The sequence below is a fragment of the Periplaneta americana genome, chromosome 5 (genome assembly GCF_040183065.1).
Source record: "Periplaneta americana isolate PAMFEO1 chromosome 5, P.americana_PAMFEO1_priV1, whole genome shotgun sequence".
Lineage (NCBI taxonomy): Eukaryota > Metazoa > Arthropoda > Insecta > Blattodea > Blattidae > Periplaneta > Periplaneta americana.
Genome location: NC_091121.1, coordinates 74,070,530 through 74,083,980, shown reverse-complemented (window position 1 = coordinate 74,083,980; position 13,451 = coordinate 74,070,530). Strand labels below are relative to the sequence as shown.

The 13,451-nt window shown below is 37.6% G+C and overlaps 2 protein-coding genes across 3 annotated transcripts in view; one reads left to right on the top strand and one right to left on the bottom strand.

Moving 5' to 3' along the window:
- MED20 (Mediator complex subunit 20) overlaps positions 1-13,451 on the bottom strand; it is a 635,350-nt gene that overhangs the window by 412,665 nt on the left and 209,234 nt on the right. The gene's annotated exons all lie outside the window — the stretch shown is intronic.
- LOC138699829 (facilitated trehalose transporter Tret1-like) overlaps positions 1-13,451 on the top strand; it is a 397,270-nt gene that overhangs the window by 188,276 nt on the left and 195,543 nt on the right. The gene's annotated exons all lie outside the window — the stretch shown is intronic.

The following is a 13,451-nucleotide window of genomic DNA, read 5'->3' as shown; positions in this document are numbered from 1 at the left end:
GAAGAAAGAAAGAAGAAAGAAATGCAGGTCCACCATCTAATGCAACTGTAGTCTTACCTGATGTTAATGTAGCAATGTTAGATCGACCAAGACCAGCACGAGGTCTAACTTCGATAAAGAAAAGATATCTTTTCGTATCTCTTTGGCGACAAAATGAATAGGAGTAAAACGAATATGGTACATATTTCCAAGAATTCTGCCTAATAGTTGAGTGATTCTGTTTTTGTCCGATTAGTTCTTTCGAAAGAGAATCTGATGAGTTTGTGAAATAGGCCTACGAACCTCATAGGCCCTAATGAAAGATGGAGTGACCTAATTAATCAAGTTATTGAATATTCAAGACTTCTCATTAAAGAAACTGGAGCTCGATAACTCAGTCGAGTAAATGATGATTTCACATCAAAGGCAACCGATATGAACTGCAGAACTTTATTAGACTGAAATTTCAAAATTTCTTTATCAATATTTCTTCATCTTTTATTTTTTTAAATGACAAAATGGCCTAAAGATGAATAACGCCATAAATCAGCCCTTCCTGACGAATGCGAGATTAGTATATTCTTTTTGTCTAACTTCCAGATCGGCTTTGGGGTAAAAACGACTTCCTAACAAATAAATGGATATTGGGATTATCTTAGAGGCAAAGCAACAGGATCGTAAAAAAATAAATAAAGTTTAACATCTCTATGGTATAAAACATGTATAAAACTTAAATATGGTGCTGTTATAAACATTTTCGCGTTAGAGCAGAATAATTGTACCTGGAACAACGAACGTTCAAGACTAATGAGTACTGAAGCTATGGCCAAGTGCATTAATTGTACGATCACAACTTTGACAATGACGTTAAGCTCTCTATTTGTATTAACAAGCTTACTGTCACAAATATCTTTGCTCAGTGGGCCTATTACTTCTTCTTAAAAGCTTAGACCTATTTAGCTAGTCCCTTTGACACAAAGATGCCTGCTTGAGGTTTTTTTTCTCAAACAATGAAGGGTAATTGTCCGAAAACTTCCTCGAATTAATTTTAATCATTTTCATCTTCATCCTCATACAAAATAACGCAATAGGCTTGCCTTGCAGTTTGCATAAAATTCTACTCATACTAAAAATACTCTCATAAAAGAGGCCGAGGTTCGATTTGTGGAAGATCAAGCTGTAGTTTAATTTCTGTGAAGGACAACAAGACAACGAGGTCTAGCAGAAATTGATAACATGTCGCCAAAGATAGCGGCGAATGTTTGTAAGATACACTTTCATTACATTTTAGTCTCTAATGGAAAAGTCTCTTTTGTTTTCGGACTGGTACATGACTGTACCCGCTTACACATTCCCCCTTACTATCCCCCTTACTAAATGTAATGCGGTCTTCTATGATTTGTGGTCAGCACAACGCAAGATCATAACTGAGGCAAACACATGAAAACACAAGGTAAGGGACATACAACTTATTCCGTGGTGGAATATAAATTTCGAATACCCACACCGAGAATCGAAACTTGTATCTCTTTGTTGGGAAGAGAGCGCTGATCCATAACGTCGGATACAGTCCTAGAACTGAAAAAACAGAAATAAGGCTGTAGGTCTCTGCACTTCTGACTAGCACCAGTGCTTTGTAAGCTCAGGAATACATAAAAAGTAGTAGATGGTTTTGAACATGCGATAGACTGGGAACTTTGGCTCAGTGTCCGCGCAGCAGACTCAAGCAGGAGACTGGCGTTGCGGCTAGAGTGACATGGGCCCTTGAGCGCACCGCTGTCGGGTTCCCACGAGCCCGAATTCGGGAACATGCTGCATTGTGGCTGGGGGCTTGTCGAAGTTGCTGTCGCTACAACTGTGTGTGTTTGTATTGCAGAGCGCCTGCAGGGCGTGCAACCCGCCGTGCAGTTCACAGTTCCCCAATACGATCACGAGCTCACTCGACCCAAGTTTTGTTTCTGACGGTCTCCATGCAGAATATGTACACACGGAGACAAAACAATGTGCAACCCTTCCATGCAAGATATAACGGCATGAAATTAATATTAATAACTATGGTAATTATTTAAGGTGCCTTTGAAACAACAAAAAACATTGTATCGCAAGAAATGCAAAAAATCACCTCAAGCTTCGTAACTGCATATACTAGACTGGCTATTACTATATTCTAAATCAGGTGATCAAAGCACATTAAAAAACTAAAACATTTCCATTTTAGTTCCTCAAATTAAATGTGAAAGTATACAAAAAGTAACCCTATATGGTAAATTATTTACAATACAATGTCAAAATTGACATTTCATTTTGTGACCAGGAATGTTTGCAAAACGAGACCGCAGGGTGAGTTAAGTAATCCTGCGAACAAAATAAAAGCATTTTTAATATGTATTGTACACCACTTTTTAGACAGCTGTTCGTCCGTGCTGGTACAGAGGCAATTCCCTAAACATCTTCACCGCTGTATGCCCCTTCATTTTAATAGCGAAACTTTATTGTATTAAAACAGGGGATAGTGTAGCTCGGTGGTAGAGCATTCGACTACAGATCGAAAAGTTCTCGGATCAAACATTTAATTCTTAATTGTTTCATATATTATTAATAAAATGGGGGCGGCCGGGTAGCTCAGTTGGTAGAGCAGCTGGCAACGGACTGGAAGGTCCAGGATTCGATCCCGAGTGGTGACGGGATTTTTCTCGTTGCCAAACTTTCAGAACGGCCCCGAGGTTCACTCAGCCTCCTATAAAATTGAGTACCGGGTCTTTCCCGGGTGTAAAAGGCGGTCAGAGCGTGGTGCCGACAACACCACCTCATTCTAGTGCCGAGGTCATGGAAAGCATTTGTGTACGTTTCTTAACCAAAAACAATCGTGCTTAAAAGTAGGCTTGTCATTGTTTGAATCATCTTACTGATCAGTTGCGATTGCTGTCATCTGAAATCTAGTGGAAAACAAGTGACAATCGGCGCAAACAGTAGAAAGTCGATGTTCAAAATAATAGTTTTATCACTACTATGAAAAATACTTTTTGCATGTTACCGTATAACAGTAAATTCTTAATAGAACTGCCTAGCATTAAAAGATCTGTCTTTAGAAATGTCTATCTAAAATATTTTACTCCATATTGGCACTTAAAGTAAATGAATTTAATGTCTTTACATGCGGATCAAAATTCTTACAAAGAGTGAGAACAGAAGTGGCTGAATAGCTCAATGTTAAAGTAGATGATGATAATAATGATGATGATGATGATGATGATGATGATAAGTCCAAGGTAGACCTACGAATAAACGTATCCTTCCTACAAATAAAGGTCAAAGTAGTTCATGGACTTAAAGAATCTGCGTTATCATAATCTCCGAATTACTGGCGATAAGCCAAATTCATGTGAAGAAGCGGTGATAACCATTTCATAGAAGACAATGAGCATCAGCAATTCTCAGAGTTATGGCGAGAAGATTTTTTTTTCCTTAATCCAGTATCGAACGCATGAACTTCGGTTTACTTCCAGTTCCAATATTATTTGAACATTCTGTGAGGTAACTAGAATACGCTTGTTGAAATTGGGGTTAAACTTTAAACACTCACAGAAAGTCTAGCAGAGAGTTCAAAGGAGAGAGAGTAAAGATAACTTTCATTGTGAAAACAGAATGCAATTTAAAAGCGAAAATAATTATTAAATTGGATTACAACCCACATAATGAAAATGTTCTCTCCTAACTGCAAATTGGAAAATGGTAGGGTGCTATTCAGACTTGCTTCTATTTTCATTATGGTTCCCGCCCACTTCTCCGAACTCGCTTCCTGCGGGGAATCATCGTCGGACGCACTCTTTATTCAAGATATGATTTACGAATAGGCGAACAGGAAGAATCCTGAAGGTTATAATCGTGGTCTGTTTTAAGATTCTATCTCACCAATGGAAAATATTAAAAACATGACCTGGCTCTGAGATCGAAAGCAGATCCCCTGGAGAAAAAAAAAATGAGCACTATCACATGTCTCTCACGTTTGACGATATTCCAGGAGGGTATTACGTAATAAATAGTTTAAATTAAAATTAAAACGTAGAGCTTGAATTAAAAAAAAATTCAAAGAATGAACATTGAAAGTGAGGGCCTTCATGAATTACCGTTATCCCAGTTCTTTCTCTTATGATTATTATTATCTTCATCTTCATTATTATTAATAATTGGTTTATTTTACGACGCTTTAGTAACTGCTATGGTTATTTAGCGTCTGAGTGAAATGAAGGCGATAATGCCAGCGAAATGAGTGCGGAGTCCAGCGCCGAAAGTTACCCAGGATTTGCCCGTAATGAGTTGAGGAAAACACCGAAAAAAATTAAAAAATTCAACCAGGTAACTTCTCCCAACCAGTATTTGAACCCGGGCCGTCCCGTTTCGCGGTCAGGCATGCTAACCGTTATTCCACAGCGGCGAATCATTATTATTATTATTATTATTATTATTATTATTATTATTATTATTATTATTCTCATATCTCATTAATGTTAATGTTGTTGCCGTCCATACTTGGGGCTCAAATATTAGCGTTCGTAGCTTAAGTCCAGCGGACTGCATATGTACCCCTTAACTAATTTTGATCCTAAGCGGTGGCTTTATGACATGCTGAATGCATGACGAAAGTGTCACGGATGTGACTACATAATGGTAGTTGACAATCCTTATACAAGTGTAGGCAGAAAGGGCCAACGAGACCTATCCTGAAAATATTCGTATTCATATTATTATTATTATTATTATTATTATTATTATTATTATTATTAATACTACTACCAACATTTAGAAACAAATTAAGTTTATACTGCAGAACTTATTCAGATTCTAAGCAGACATTTTTATTTAAGAAACGTATATTAAATCCTTCAATATTTGCACTCACTTCATTACTTCACCCTAGTGGCGGTTCCTCGGGGGAGGGAAGGGAGGAACATTCTCCTCACATTTTCTTCTTTTGAAAGTAAATACCAAATAAAATATGTGCCTTGAAATTAGAGGAAGATTCGATAATTTTTAACTTCACAGCTATAAGAAAAACTCGGTTGATCGAGTTTTAAACGACGCGCGCTCATGTGCTGTAGAAAAATGTGAGAAAGATGCGAGATTATCTGTGTTGAGGAAAGGCACTCCATTCCTCCTCTACTGCAGTTAACACACATAGACAACAGCGCACTAACGGCCAGAGAAAGAAGTAGAGTTTTAAAGCAAGTAAATGAACGGAGAGGGAGGAGATCCTCCTCTGAATCAGCGCATGGGCGGGAAATAGAAACTGCCTGGTCGTGCAGCAAGCTCGCTACCGCTGCTACCTAACGATGTTGCATTCAACCGGACTATAACACATCTAGGAGGAGACACAATAAAAACAGTTTTAATGCAATGCTATGAAAGACACCATGTAAACTTTTTTTAAATTATAAATCAAAAATATTATTCATTACACTTTATATAGGCTACTATTCATGGTTTGAAACTTTCGTGGATATTTGAAAGTTAAAGTCGGGTTTATGTAAAACAAAGAGGAAGTAGTTCTACGCAGTTGGCCCCTGAAATTCACTTCTATTCATTGTTTACTAGACAGGGCAACAACCAAGTTGTCAGTTTTGTACAAATATATTTGAAACTGAAAGTAGGTACTCCAAACTACATCATTTTTAACATAAAAAATTAATCAGCCACCGGCAGCTTTGAACAATAATGATAGTATGACTTTACAAGAACTGACATTCTTGAAAAGCATGTGATACTGAACTTGTAAAATGTACATGTGGCAACACAGACCACGTGGGTGGGTGCAGTGTTCTCGCATTCCTCGGATTATTTCCCATTCCCATTTCCATTTCCGTAAAACGGTTCCGGTTACGAGTTAGTAGCTAGTCTCTTCCAACACGTGTGATGCTGTAGTGTGCTCGAAAAATGCTACGAGGTTGTGAATTTCCTTATAATTGTTAATTTGTGCAATTATTCAACAATGAATGGAAGTGAAAACATAATATATTTTGGACAATTTAGGAAACTCAGTTTACAAGAATAGATTATTGCTATACAGAAGGGAAGGCCAACCCCAACACTACCTGGTCTTACATGTATGCATGTAGGCTAATTTGTAGCATGTTTCATTCAAGAAGTTGTCATTTCGTGCTGTTAACTTCTTTCCTCCTCTTAAGAAATATGCAGGAGCCGCCACTGCTTCACCCTCATTCGAACACAATTCTCATCAATTTGCATAGATTTTAATTCAATAATAAATAACATTCACAAGCAGGGGACTCTGTGACCACAATACGAGTATGTATGTATGTATGTATGTATGTATGTATGTATGTATGTATGTATGAATGAATGAATGTATGCATGTATGTATGTATGCTGCAATTGGGCATATACCCGGTGGCAGTGATATACAGGATGAGTCAGAAGTATGTTTGGAAAAGGCGTGAGCATTTTCCATCAAATTTTCATACAAGGACTTGTTCATATTTTTGATCCAGGAGCACGCTCACGCGTTTTCCAAACATGCTTATAATTCACCCTGTATAATATACAATGGCATTACAATAATTATAGCAATAAATAACATAGATAAAATAATCGTAAATTAATTCTAACTATTAATAAATAAATGCAATAAACCTAGGATTATGTAAACCTAGGACTATTGCAGGAGAAACACAAGGAAGATACTCTATTTCCCTGTGTAAGACAGATAAAGCTCATTTTTTCCCTGCCGGTAATTAAAGCAGCACTTTTATCAGAAATACATTCACTTGATTCACAACGAACAATCATGAATAAACATCAACAGAAAAAATAAAAGCATAAATTAGTCGAAACTTAAAAATGAGAAACGAAGGTGGTAATCAGTTACAATCTCCGCTTGGGAAGAAATATGATTGAACGTCTGGATGAATCAAAGTTGTTTTCAGTAGTATTTTATAAACTGAACCAAACAATTTCATAACAGCATTTACACCTAATCAGTGCAGCAAAAAATAAATAAATAAATAAACAAACAAATAAATAGAATATCCTGAAAAATACTAAGGCTGTACGTTACGCCCATGAGATATTTGTTAATATTGCTGTAGAATACACGTATATGAAAACGTGCCCGTAAAGAAGGTTTATCTCTCTTTTACACGGACCAGGTATAGGTTCCTTGTCCGTTGTTTCTTCTATGTTGTCTTAAATGGCGACCCTCCGTGCGATGACCACATGACCAGAAATTCCCGCTACTTTTTCAATGTCTAATCTTCATAAAAAGGGACGAAAGGGCCCAATCCTAGATGACGGAGATGAGGATAATGATAAAACTACAATACTACATCACATGCCTACTGAATCTTAATATTTTTGTGTATTCTTGTTTTCTCTGACGTTAGAGCATGTAAGTTACAGTAAACAAGCGTGGACGAGGAACACAGGGAAAATGCGCGTCTACTGCCTGCCACAACCCTGACACAATTCCAGCGTTATCAATACCCAGTCCCTCGGCAAAGCAATTTGCTCCGAGTAGAAGAAATGAGATGGACAAGGCTATGACCATTTTGTTCACTAGGAAGGAAAACTGCCGTCTCAGACGTTTACTGCTAAAAGTTGTCACATGTTACAGCATAGATGTCCAATTATTGTAACTCGTATGAGGTAACCCCTGGCGTAAGCAACTCGCAGCGCATATTCTTTAAGGTCGTTTTTCCTATTTTATATTGAAAGTTATTGACCTTAGCAGAACATGCTTGACGTGCATAGGGGTTTGGACACCCATGCGTTATAACTAAAGCACGACGTTGAAGCTGCCAGGAATCAAATTTTGCTTAAGGTTTGCATGTTTGATCGATATCATTGCGATGTCACGTATTGTCTGAGCTGGAACACGGTATCATGCTCACCTCACGCCACGGAAAAGTAACGTAAGCGAAAATCACCTCATACATACATCAACATCGGCAACAACAATTCTCAATATTTTCTTGTATCCTTGTAATAAGTTGCAAATGCATATCATTACAACGTTTAACAAGTTAAGTTAATGTGTAGAAAATGGAAAGTGTACAATAACAGTAAGGTCACAGGGTGAATTCTTAAGTTAAAAGGAAAATAATTTTCCTTTGCCATTATGCGTGTTTTTTATTCAGTGCGAAATCTACTTTGTTTGTTTATCATGTAAACTAATCATTTCTGGGAAATCTAAGCGCAAAGGAAAAATGCTAAGGATTTGTCCCATGAAAGGACTGTTACTGAACACCTTCCATGATTATTGATATTTTATATTTATTTGTCAGTCAACTTCACAATTCATAGTTATGGTGAACCTTTACATTTCTGCTTTTCTATCCACCATCCCTTTAATATACCAGCCTTTTATGTTAATATATTCATTTGCCAAGTATTTTCTGATTACTTTCTTTTCTTCTGTTCTAACTGAATTGCTATATATCCTCAACCGAATTGCTATATATCCTTCTCTATCTATCCTCTTCTATTCTCTCTCATATCTAGACTCTCCCTTCCATTTCCCGTTTTCCTATTAAATTTTGTATAATCCTTTCCATAATAATATGCATTATTTTTTATCTCTATTCTCAAATTCACATACTCTTAATCATTCTTTTCTAGCTATTTTCTCCGAAATTATTTGTCTATATTTCCATTTTCTCTATTTTACAACACTCACATCACTTATTATTTCCTTACTATTCTATCCTTTATTTATTTACGTACTTATCTCTTTCTCTTCGCTCCACTCCTAAATTCCCTCTTTTATTACCTCTGCGTAAATGTTTATTCAGAATACTCCTACCTCTGATACTACTCCGAAGCCACAACACTGATTCACATGAAATATCTAATTCACTTAATTACGCTTCCAACTTCTCTCTCTTCTAATTATTTCTATGTTAATCTTACTTCATTCTTGACTTTCTTCCGACACAACACTTTCTTCTCTACTCTTATTCTATCACCTTTGCCACCCCTAATTTTCTTGCACTCACTTTTTACCACTCTTTTTCCTCGCTAATTCCATCCTCCTTACTATTCTTTCTCCATTTCGCTACTTTAATAACCTCTCAAAAGTTGCAGTGATTATAGATTGCCGGTTTTACGCGTTGAGAGCCAGGATTCAAATCCTGGTGGATCTAACTGAAACTTTTTACTGGATGAAAATGGTGTTAGATGTACCTTTCCATGATATAGGGTAAAGTTGCCTAATTCCGCGATACCCCTAATCCCGTGATACTTTTTTAAAATTGAATGTCAGTCAAAACTTTTCCGTTCGACCATAGCGCCAGACATCTTTCTCGAAAGAGTGCATATTTCACTTACTTTTGAGACATCGATGAACTTCCTAGCAAGATACCCAATCCCGTGACATTCAGTGAAAGAAACGTATCACGGAATTATGGATATCACAGAATTAAGTAACTTTACTCTACTGCAATTTTCCTCATATACATTCCAGAATTTGTCTATTAAATATCACCATCCATCCGAATGTAACGTAGATTTCATAGTGCACCAGTGGCACTGGCAAGGCCCAAAAAGGCAAAGGAATGCGAAAATCATTGATGGGAAAACATCCGCATAAACATATGAAGATCACAGGAGATAAACTTGTTTAAGTACAAAATTATCGATTTTCTGTTCTAGATGTCATGTAATAGCTCAGGTAGTGTAGATTTGTGTAGTTCAACAGAATAACAACCGCATTAGTCCACAGAAATTTGAAGAATGATAACCCATAGAGAAAAGAATATAATGCGTCTTGAAACTTTCAACTTGTTCTCCTGTAAAAACAGTAAAACGTGACGTAGCAGGTTTCCTCTTGTACTCTTCATATACAGTGAATTATTAATATCGTGACGTTCTATCTAAACTTCTAAAGGATGCTTATTTTTCTGGCAGCATTGGGTGCGGCAGTGATAATGTATGGAGAGGAAAGAATAGAAAACCGTAGACAAGTGACGTACTCTCACGCGGTAATGTCAGATGTCACCTGGATTCCATGTGAAATACAATTACTGCTACCATCTGCTTTGAAACATCACACGTTATGCAAACAAAACACTGTAATCAAATAAGTGAACAGGTGAAAAATTGTCACACGAACTCGATGCAATTTTTAAAGCACAGTAATCCACAATATGGGCCAGTTGGTAAGCGTTTCAAGTTATAAAATGTAACTGGCCCTGGTTCGATTACCAACACGACCTCTGGGTTTTGTCTTAGGTTATGACACTTAAAAAGACCCAATCAATTATAAAGCTCAATAAGAGCAATACACATCTGCGGAAATAGTTTAATGAAAGTTCTAAAGATTAGTACAATCTGAATATCGTAAAATATAAGGATATATAGAACAAATCAAGCGGTCTTATATTTGCTAACAGCACTCTCTAATAACATTAAGCTTCTGTTTTATGTACTGTAAAGGAAACAAGACCTATCCGGTGATTCGTATAATATTAACCATCATGAAACAAACTCTCTTTCTGATAGCTCAGTTTTTCCCCTCTCGCACAGCTCACATGCCAGGCCTCGCCTTCTCATCTGTACATTTCGCGCTATGTGCTTGTGTAATGCTACCAGCACAATAAATTCCTTTACATATATACCTACATACCGAATCCACGGGGGAAGGAAGTACATTTTTACATTCCTTGCCTTAAATCGAAGTGGATCACCAGACCTGGTAGCTACACAGTGTCCTGCTTAAGAGGATCGAGAAATAAATGCTCACCACTTAAAAAATCAAACAAAGATACGAGTATTGTTGTGATTTACATCTTAAAAAATGCAGAAACTGCCCAAGTGTATGCAGCAATGGTTTAAAAACAGCTAAACGTTCATTTCATGTGCACTAATGTTTAAAGCGGAAACAAGCCTGGCGTCATTCAGTAGACGAGTAAAGCCTTGGGTTTTCTGAACCGACGCATGCGACGTACGAGATGCGAGGCCCACCTCGCACAAATCTGGCCTAAACGAGAGATAGTGAGTGGTTTCTATAACTGCGATATGCGAGGTCTGTGCACCTCGCAACTAAAGAAACCCCTCACTATCTCTCATGTAGCCCGCCTCGCACGTCGCATGCGTCAGTTGAGAAAAACCAAGGCTTAAACATTTCGTCACTGGACCATTCTTCTTCATCGAGGCGACAGTTAGAGGAAATGTGTATCTGGATATGTTGCAGAACTTTTGTTGTTGACCAACTCCCCCAAGATCGGTTTTTCAGCAATATGGGGATCCACCCCATTGCTATAAAGCAGTGCATGACTTCTTGGATTCAAACTTTTCCTTGCCTGGCTAAGTGCCTACTTTGGTCACCCAACCCTCTGATTTTTTTCTGGGGGTTTGTGAAGGATGTTACGTACCAACGTTGTAGAGTTGACACTTTGGAAGAACTGAGGCAACGCATTACAAATGCAGCTAGTCACTCCACAAATGTTACAGAACACTTGGCAGAAGGTTGAGTACCATTTAGATGTCTGCAGGGTAACTCGAAGCGCACACATCGAGTTGCATCGACCATTCTCCGAAACTTGGAGAGTCATTATATCAAGTTATGTAAAAAGTTATGTCATAAAACCATTATTTACATTTGAAATTATCACATATTTCTCGATCCCTCTAAGTGGGACACGGTGTACACAGAACATGTGATACGAGGGATTAATATATTGTTTATTCTGAATTGACCCTGCGGCATTAATAACGTAGACACACACGTACACAGGAAGTTCCGAAATTCGTGCACACAGGCTATATCGTGAGAATCATGGATGAAAATGAAGACGGAAATGTGACAAAATTTGTCCGAAGAATTTTTAATTGCACAACATACAATGTCTTAGAAGTCTACTGTAATGCAGTGTTTCCTGTACTTACCGCTGTGATTAAGAAGAAATAAAATACTGAATAATGGTAACAATTCATTACGAAGTTATGAAGAAATATAATGTAACACAAAAATAATTCCTACATTACAAAAAAATAATTGCAATAAAATATTAAAATAAAAAAACTAGGTAGGTAGTTTAAACTATGAATGCTTGGTTTCAAAGCAAACTACGGAAGTAACATTTATTTTGAAAATATTGTTGCCAGATTGTGCATTAAAAATTCTTGGGACGAAAATTTATCATTAACATTTTCGTATCCACTTTATTCCAGGATTCAAATGATGTAGATTGTAGACCGTATGCACGAATTTTGTGACAGGCTGTATATATGTCGTTCTCACAACTACAAATACAGAAATGTGGAAACGCCCGAAGACTATAATCTTAATGATTTAGAAGAAAAAAGAAGTAAAGGAATTCTGTAGTAACACAGTCTCTAAACTTCAAGGATGCATTCACAGCGGAATGGTACAATGCGCTGCATCTGAAAGATCATCACTCATGCCGCGCGGGGAGCGGCCGGACCGGGACGGGCCGCCTACAGATATCATCAACACAAATTGTGTCACGAGCTGAGCTTAGGTGAATAAATTGTGCCCTTGTGTGCAATAATGATACACGCGTTTCAGCTAGCAGATGGGAGACACTACAGTACTACATCTAACGGACTGAAAAATATGTTAACTGCAATGGCATAAACTAACATAATAATAATAATAATAATAATAATAATAATAATAAATCATACGTGGCACTACAGCCCTTTCAGGGCCTAGATCGATCAGCCGACTGCTGGCCTCACGTACACATCCCGAAGCAGAGGTGAACGATCATCCAACCAGAATTTAGGTATAGTGTGGTTAGCACGATGATCCCCCCAGCCGTTATAACTGGTTTCCGTAACCGGATTTCGCTACTAGAGACCTGCACAATGGGGTTTACAACCGGTTTTCATTCGACCGATCAAACAGCATCCGAATGTTCGAACTTCAACCGGTTACCCCTGATGTTTTGCAGGCTAGACAGAACACAGCAATTTTCTGAGTACAAAAACGGAGTAACAATAGAAGGAAATTTACCATGTGTAATTAAAAAAAAAAACTCCTTAATATAGGCCTACAGTTGATTGTATACGTTATTGCACTTATCTTCATAACATATAGTGCTGATCTGTGCCCGAGGTTGCGGGTTCGATCCCGGCCCAGATCGATGGCATTTAAGTGTGCTTAAATGCGATAGGCTCATGTCACTAGATTTAGTGGCATGTAAAAGAACTCCTGCGGGACCAAATTCCGGCACACTCGCGACGCTGATATAACTTCGGCAGTTGCGAGCATCGTTAAATAAAACATAATAAAAAAATTAATTTGGTTTACTTCAAGTGACCTCTAGTCTCTTCTATGAGAGTAACAAACAAAACTTTACACTATGATGATGATGATGATGATGATGATGATGATGATTATGGGAAAGTTTGACAGGTCAAACGACAGCACCGTATAACAAACCTGTCCAAAAATTGCATTTGGGCAAGCCAGGATTTAAACCCATGTTTCCGGC